The sequence below is a fragment of the Neoarius graeffei genome, chromosome 22, assembly GCF_027579695.1.
Source record: "Neoarius graeffei isolate fNeoGra1 chromosome 22, fNeoGra1.pri, whole genome shotgun sequence".
NCBI classification, from domain to species: domain Eukaryota; kingdom Metazoa; phylum Chordata; class Actinopteri; order Siluriformes; family Ariidae; genus Neoarius; species Neoarius graeffei.
Genome location: NC_083590.1, coordinates 58,971,684 through 58,980,663, shown reverse-complemented (window position 1 = coordinate 58,980,663; position 8,980 = coordinate 58,971,684). Strand labels below are relative to the sequence as shown.

Here is an 8,980-nt window from a genome sequence, read left to right as displayed (position 1 = left end):
AAGCTTCCCCTTGCAGGGAGTGGGCCACTGATAAAAGATTGTATTCCAGTCTTATAGAGATCAGAAAAAAGTTTTCTGAAATCATCTTGGACAAACAGCTGTTCTCTGAAAACATCATTTGCTCCCACATGCACAACAATACGTTTGATAGTTTTATGCTCGGACATGAGCTTCAAAATGCTGTCTTTGGTGTCAGAGATGGATGCATTTGGAAGGCAGCAAATAATCATCCCATGTCCTTTCAAATGTCTTACAGTGGAATCACCAAGAACAAGGGTTGTGGGATCAGGTGGTGTTACGAGCTGCTTTTTGCCTCTTCCCACAGCTCTTCGGTTGTGGTGCGATCTCTTTTTACGATGTGTTTGTCCGCCTGAAAATTCTGCTTCCACATCCCTGAGGCATTCAAATTTGTTCTGAAGCCTTATGGGCTGTGGATTTTCCATAGCATTGTAAATCCTATTGTAATTTGTAGACCTAACTCTATTACTAATAGCATGGCTGTGGAGCATGGGTTGCATAGTATCAGAACGAACTGGTGTTGAGGTAATAACTCTTCTGTTTTTATTTTTGGGCCTGCCACCCATCATGTGCCAGTTTTCTGTACTCACATTTTGCCCTGTTAGATCGATGAATTCATCCACTCGATCTGCAATGCCATCGGCCTGTCGGGGTGCAATCGCTGCATTCTCAGCCACTGTTTCTGTACTCCTTTCCTGAGATATCGCTCTTAATTCATCCGTCTTTGGCAGAGCATCAATCTTTGATTCCAGGATAGAAATCCTCTGTTCTAGTTCTGTGCATTTTCTGCAGGATCTCCTGGATTTATTGCCTCCTGGCATTTTGTTTTAAAAGCTAACTTATCTTATAAAGATGAAAAATAAAATGAAAAAATAGTGGAAATTAAATGAGAAAGTAAAGCAAAATAAAGATCAAGCAGGAGCAAAGCAAAGAAGCGTCCTACTCGCTTGAGTAGGAGGAGCAAAAAAACAGACATGTTCAAAACAATCAAATGGGTCCAGGCATGTAACATTACACTTTTTAAAATGACATTATAATTGTTATTAGTAGAAGTGTGTGAGGGTTGGGTTGGGATAGGCGTCCTCCACCCTGAAACTCCACTCCAGTCCAGGTGGTGGCGGTGACGCGTCCAGTAGCTGCTTCTCCAACCGCCAGTAAACACTGGAGAAGAAAAAGCTGATGCTCGTCTGAACCGCTTTATAAAAATAAAAGCACATTATTGTGTCTGGCTCTGAGGATTTAAACCCCTGAGGTAAGTTAAACTGAAGGTGTGCGGTCGAATCCCAAACACATGTCCACTTTACTGTTTTAGTGAACTACGGTCAGTCTGAAAAAATGCCGTGTGCACTCTAGATAGTGCACTATTTATCCACTCAGGAGAGAGTTGTAGTTTGGCTAACCTTTTTAATTGTATGTTTAAAGTATTTAAATAATCTTCACTTCAAGTTAATTTCCACCTATTTATTTATTTATTGCTAATTTGCGACTTCCTCGCAATTCCAACTTTTTATTTCTCGGAATTCCGGCTTCATTTCTCACAGACTTTTTTCTCCTCTGTGTGTGTGTTTGTTTATTAAGCCAGTCAGGCAGCGTTACCCCCTCTGCAGTATGTTAAGCCGAAAGCTTGAAACATTGAGAATGAAAATGAGTGAAATCTGAGGGGAGTATTTTAATCATGGTTTCCCGAACCGGGAGATCTTGTTACTGGAAGAACTTTTTTTTTTTTTTAAATCTTTATTAAAAATAACAGCAACAAAATACAAATACAGTTATTAATACACACACAAACAACAAAGCAAGAGCCAGGGGGAGTTTTCAAATCAAAACATTAAATAATCAGCACAAATGAGAATTTAGCAGCTTTGTTTTTAGAGTTGGAGATGATTTTGATATACTGTTCAGTTTCCTTTTCGAAGGCTATAAATGAAGGTTTTGAGCGACTAAACTTGTCTTTATGAATATGGTATTTTCCTAAAATGATCAACAAATTTATTATATATAATTCTTTCTGTTTTTTTTTTGTTGTTGTTGTTGTTGTTATGGAAACCAAACAGTACATATTTCCAACACAGAGAAAAATCAGAGTCAAGCTTGGCTGTAATGTACCGGGTTATTTCTGTCCAGAATGCGATGGTAAAGGGACGTTGCCAGAACAGGTGCGTTATTGTTTCCGGGTCCATCTCACACAATGAACAGTCCACACAAATGTCTCTCTTTTAAGCATATAATGCTTGGCAGGATAGTATCTATGAATCAGTTTGAAAGACGCCTCCCTTACTTTGTTTGTAAAGAAGTATCTGTATGGGAGGTTCCACACACTGCTCCAGTTCAGGTCACCAACAAGACCAGTCCAGTACTGAACCACATAGGGCAGTGGTTCCCAACCTTTTTCTGAAGGGACCCATACTTTTACCATTGTAAGCTTCGGTGACCCCCCCCCCCCCCCTTTATGAAATTTATTATGAAATAATAGGCCTACCTCTTTTACATGAAGTACTTTTATTATTTTGGAATAATTCAGGCTACCTGCAATTTCACTTCAGAACCTGTGGCCTACTTTAACAAACACATCTTTCTTAATCATATTTCAATGTAGGCCTATTACCTGCTTAAACAACACAGACCAATGACAAAAACCAGTGTGAAATTAGGCTACATAAAGTATACTTGTAAAACATGTTTCTTAATTATATTTCAATATATTACCAAATAAAAAAAACAGCAACAACATGGAAAATGAGGAAAACCTGTATAAAATTACCACACTTGCAATAGGCACACATTTTCGTTGATTTTTTTTTTTTTTTTATCTCCAGGCAACCTAACTTTTAATGAGAGCCTTGACACTGTATTTCCTGAGCCAGTGCTGGGATGTCTGGAGTGACGTTGGTAACAGCCAAACGAAAGTCACTGTGCACATCCAGTCTGTTGCGTGCCTTTGTTTTGATGGTGACCAGCGTGCTAAAAGCAGTCTCTGACAGGTACATTGTGGCAAAAGGCAAGATGAGTCTGGTGATCGCATGATGAGCAAGCCTGGGAGCGACTACTGCTCCCTTTACCAACCAAAACCGCTTGTATCCATGCTCATCATAGAACCGCTTGCAGAGAGAATTGTACTTTATATCCACGAGCTCATCCTCAGCCTGGAGGTGCTCCACATCATCTTTAGCGAGAAATGGGTCCATCACCCATGCGTCTTTTGAGATATGTCCATTAATATCCAAAAAAACGCGAGCGCATCTCCTCTTGAAGCTGATCCATGTGGCAGGTGAATTGTCTGGCCAAAGCATCAGGTAGCTTCCCCCCTGATTGTTGTAGTACCAAGGAAAACTGTCACAGGTCCCCCTTTCCCAATTTATTCTGTCTGTACTCCACTTTGCGCAAAAACGCATTCACTGTCTCTTTGCATTCCATGACGGTGGCGTCCGCGGCCTGCATACGTTTGTTTGCCTCGTTGTATAGACTGAATATCTCCGCAAGATACACAGTCTTGATGAGAAACTCGACTGTCATTTCGTCCGCTAGTTTCATGTTGTGCACGGCTAAGAATTCCTGTATTTGTTGTTTAAGTTCCATGAATCGCATCAACACTTTCCCACGAGAAAGCCAGCGGACTTCGGTATGAAGGAGGAGTGTCTGATGCGTCTCATCCTCACACAGCTGTGCAAAGATTCTTTTGTTGACCGGACGAGCTTTTATAAAGTTTACTATTTTGACCACAGTCTTTAAGGTTTCGTTCAGGTCTTCGCAGAGGTGTTTGCCTGCCAGTGCATGTCTGTGTATCATACAGTGAAACACTAAGCAGTGCGGTGCCTTCTCTTTCAAACGGCTGTTGAAGCCCTTATTTTTCCCCATCATTGACGCGGCTCCATCTGTGCAGTATGCAACTATATTTTCATAGGGAATGTTGTGACTTGTGAAGTATGTGTTAAGTACACTGAATATATCCTTTCCTCTTGTGGTGGATGTGAGATTGTCTTGTTTAAGCTCACTTTCCTCAATGTACTGTACATAAAGAATGAGGATTGCTTCCTCCGCCACAGTGGTGGTTTCGTCCAGCTGGATTGAAAACGGGCCGGTCTGAGTTTTTTGACGAGTGTGCGCTCAACGTTTCCTGCCATTCTGTCGATTCTGTCTTTCACTGTGTTGTCAGACAGTGGTACAGTCTTAAATTTGTTAGCCACCTGCGGTCCACACAGTATATCAGCCATTTTAACGCAAGCAGGTTTAATCAGTGTCTCGCCGATGCTGTGCGGCTTTTTGGCTTTGGCAATTAGGAGAGAGCGCTCGAGATGCAATCGTTGCTTGCCTCTGGTCGCTGCCAGCCCTAAAGAAACAGTCCTTGATGTTTTGGGGCCTGTTAGCGACAACAAGCTCTCGTTTTCTGAGAAAAAACTCTTTCGGTTTACCCACCGTCTCAGGATGTTTAGTTGTCTGGTGTCGCTTCAGCTTGCAGGGCTTCAAACTTTCGTTGGCTAGTTTCTCATGACAAAAGACACATTCAGCTTTAATTTTATCCATTGCTTCTATGAAACCAAACTCTAAATAACTTTCTTGGTACCCCCTCTTTTTCTTTTTGACACATTCCGCAGTCTCTTCTACCTGACGATTCGCCATCTTTCACAGTTCCCAGTGCAGTTTACGTTGCTAGCAACGGCTGCGCAGCGCTGCACGAGAAGCAATGATGTGACGTCACACACTGTTTCTCGTGATAACTGTCCTATCGTAACTTATTTTTTATGTATTTAAATACTGAATACATGTTTAATGCAGCCCTTAAATTCTGTTGGTTTTGTAACATACTGTATATTAATTTAAATGCTCTCTCATTTATTTAACATACGACTTGCATTAAAATTATCAATCCCCTTAAAATCAAGAGGGCTTCGCGACCCCCCGTGGATCTTTGGCAACCCCCCCCTAGGGGGTCGCGACCCCCAGGTTGGGAACCACTGACATAGGGGATAGTGATGATATCTGTCTGGAATAATGCGTGGATATTGCAATTATTGTTCTTGGATGTGACAGAGAAGCATACATGATCCAGTGAGGTCAATATGGGGTCCAGAGATGGTAAGCAAACCATTTTTTCAGCCCCTCTTAGAAGGGTTAGGGTACCAGAGGGAATGGCATCCATTATTGTTGCTGGAAGAATCGCATGGTGTAGACCGCTACCGTGTGACGTCAGGGGTCACGTGATTTATGTTTGCACCGCCATATTGGACGACCAGAATGAGAGACGCACACAAACACACTTCACAGGGCCTCTGGTGTGGACTGAATACTGGAAGTTGTGGTCAGTACAAATTGTACTTCAAAATATTCCACACATTTTTAAGGTTTTTATATTAGCATAATGTAAAAAGAAAGTGTTCATTATTAGCTGTGTGGAATATATTTTTTCACACAAGCCACAGGACTTGAAACTCAATATTTTCAAATTATGTTAAAATTTAAACAGAGAAAATTAACGAGATAGAATCAGCAACAATTTATTTATAATATAGCAAATAATAAAGGCCTATTTTTGTTGAGCATTCTCAGGCTGCTGCTGATAAACATAAAAATAATTTAATCTAGTTCCCATGGGAAACTTATTTTATCTATACATTACTAATATAATGTATGTAGCCTTGAAAAATAAGTCTACCCAGTTAATTCCATTACTTATTATTTACAGGTCCCCGGGGCCATATTCGGAGTTTCTTTGCAGATTTTATCTCAGACCTGGTTATTTCCTTAGACAAAGCTTTAGTTGTCGGAGATTTTAATATTCACGTTGATAACCCAGAAGACCCTTTGAAAATAGCGTTTGTTTCCATTTGGGTTTCAGTAGGGCTTAATCAGTGTCATAGGACCGACCCATAATGGTGGTCACGCTCTCGATCTAATACTAACATTTGGGTTAAACATAGAAAATATAGTCACACTTCCACAGTCTGAAGTGATCTCCGATCATTATCTCATCTCATTCAAAATATGTGTGAGTAATAATATATGCACCTCACCACGCTACTGTATTAAACGTACATTCACATCAACTACTACACAGAGCTTTATAAATGATCTCCCAGAGTTATAAACTTTGATTGGGTCACTGTCAGCCCCTGCAGAACTTGATCAGGCAACTGAATGCTTAGAGTCAACGATCCGCAATACTTTAGATAATGTAGCTCCTCTTAAAAGGAAATAATTCAAGAGAAAAAACTAGCACCCTGGTATCACGATGACACTTGCACTTTAAAACTGACCACTTTAAAACTGGAAAGTAAATGGCATCAAACAAAATTGGTAGCATTCAAATTAGCTTATAAGGAGAGCTTCCTGCAGTATAGAAAAGCTCTTAGTGCTGCTAGATCAACATATCTCTTCTCCCAAATAGAAGATAATCCTAGATTCCTATTTAATATTATAGCAAAATTAACCAGGAGTAAGACCACTATCGACACATGCACACCTGCAGTATGTAGTAGCAACGACTTCATGAATTTTTTTACAAGGACAAAATTGAAACTATCCGACAAAAAATTGAAACTACGAATTTAAGGTCAGACAACTGAAGTGACAATTTAAGTAACCCTGTAGTTAACAATATAACTATCAGATCAGCAATTAGAATGTTTTACTCCCCTTAGAGAAATCGAACTACTTTCATTAATCTCCTCATCAAAATCCTCAACTTGTGTACTAGATCCCTTACCTACACAACTATTCAAACAGATAATACCTGAAGTAATTGAACCACTTTTAAAAATAATAAATTCTTCTCTTAGGATTAGCTATGTACCCAAATCCTTTAAACTTTCAGTTATCAAACCCCTGATTAAAAAAACCTGACCTTAATCCCTGTCAGCTGTTCAATTATCGGCCAATATCAAACCTCCCCTTTATCTCCGAGATCCTAAAAAAAGCTGTGGCACAGCAGTTATGCTCCTATTTACAAAGGAATAACATCCATGAAATGTATCAGTCAGGATTTAGACCATCATAGCACAGAGACAGCTCTGGTTAAAGTAGTAAACAACCTACTGTTGGCGTCTGATCAGGGCTGTGTCTCGCTGCTTGACCTTAGTGCAGCATTTGATACCATTGATCATTCCATTCTTCTGGATAGACTAGAAAATGTTGTGGGAGTTAAGGGAACGGCCCTCTCCTGGCTCAGCTCTTATTTAATTGATCACTATCAGTATGTTGATGTAAATAGTGATTTTTCTAGACATACTGAGGTAAAGTTTGACGTTCCACAAGGTTCTGTCTCAGGCCCACTTTTTTTTTTTTTAAATATGTTACCTCTGGGTGGTGATATTCATAAGCATGGTATTAGTTTCCACTGTTATGCCGATGACACACAGTTGTATGTTTCTGCAAAACCAGATGAGACACCAGCTCAGTCGAATTGAGGAATGTATAAAGGACAGACACTGGATGCTTATAAACTTCCTTCTGCTTAACTCTGACAAGACTGAAGTACTTGTACTCGGACCACATGCAGCGAGAAGGAGGTTTTCTGATCACACAGTAACACTGGATGGCCTTTCTGTTTCTTCACATGCAGCAGTAAAAGACCTCGGGGTGATTATTGATGCCAGTCTTTCATTTGAAACTCGTATCGATCACATTACCTGGATAGCTTTCTTTCATCTCAGAAATATTGCTAAGATAAGAAATTTCATGTCATGACACGAGACAAAAAAACTAGTTCATGCTTTTGTTACTTTCAGGTTGGATTGTTGTAATGCCTTACTGTCTGGATGTTCCAATAAGTGTATAAACAAGCTCCAGTTAGTTCAAAATGCAACAGAAAGAGTCCTTACTAGAACTAGAAAATATGACCACCCCTGTCTTATCCACACTGCATTGGCTCCCAGTCAAATTTTGTATTATTTATAAAATACTACTATTGACCTTGAAAGCACTGAATGGTCTTGCACCACAGTACCTGAGTGAACTTCTGGTCCTTTATGACCTGCCATGTCTACTTAGATTGAAAGGTGCAGGCTATCTGCTGGTACCTTGTATAGTGAAGGCTACATCAGGGGCAGAGCCTTTTCTTACACAGCCCCACAATTATGGAACAGCCTTCCAAGTAGTGTTCGGGAATCAGACACAGTCTCAGTGTTTAAATCTAGGCTGAAAACATGCCTTTTGTTAATAGTGTTTATTAGGTAAAGGAGTAGATCTGGAGGGTCCTCAGGCATAGTGTTTGTTTGGTAAACTGGGATGTATGGATGCTGTCAGTCCCCCACTTGAGTTTGTTGACCGTGTAGTGGCTGGCTGCTTTATGTCCCGGGGTGCCCTCATGTCTCTGTTACTTTCTGGCTCTCCCCTTTTAGTTATGCTGTCATAGTTAATTTTGCTGGAGTCCCTGCTTGGGCTCAGTACAAAATGTGTACTGTTCTGACTCATCAGGTGACATTGGGTGTACCTAACAACTTGTGTTTTCTCCCCCCCTGTCCCTCTGAGTTACATGTCAATCCTGAGATTGAGCTGCTGACTCCTTGGCCCTGCCTGATCCATCCTGATGCCCTATGTCTGGTTGGAGTCTCATCACATCAATTCTGTGTAGGACGGCCCCATATGGACAGTTGAAAGTCACACTTGGAAGATGCTCTGGACACTTGTAGTAATGCTTTTATGGCTGAGGACTACAGTTGACTTGCTAACTTGAGGACTGCAGTTATCATGAACAGTTTTTCACTCAAGTTTCCATCAGTGAAGAGTTAAACAGACTTCCTGTTAAAAATGTTATCACGTCGTCTGTTATCACCCAAATGAGGATGGGTTCCCTTTTGAGTCTGGTTTCTCTCTCATGTCATTTGAGGGAGTTTTTCCTTGCCGCTGTTATCACAGGCTTGGTCATTGGGGATAGATTAGGGACAAAATTAGCTCATGTTTAAAGTCATTAAAATTGTGTAAAGCTGTTTTGTGATAATGGCTATTGTTAAGAGTGCTATAAAAATAA

General features: G+C 40.4%; 1 protein-coding gene across 2 annotated transcripts in view; it reads left to right on the top strand.

Moving 5' to 3' along the window:
* The first annotated feature begins 1,160 nt into the window (after positions 1–1,160).
* The window catches only part of LOC132870989 (zinc finger protein 271-like), an 84,249-nt gene continuing 76,429 nt past the window's right edge, over positions 1,161–8,980 (top strand). For both annotated transcript variants that reach the window (XM_060905074.1, XM_060905073.1), the window contains exon 1: positions 1,161–1,270. The gene's annotated coding sequence lies outside the window, so the exon portion shown is untranslated. The remainder of the gene's footprint in view (positions 1,271–8,980) is intronic.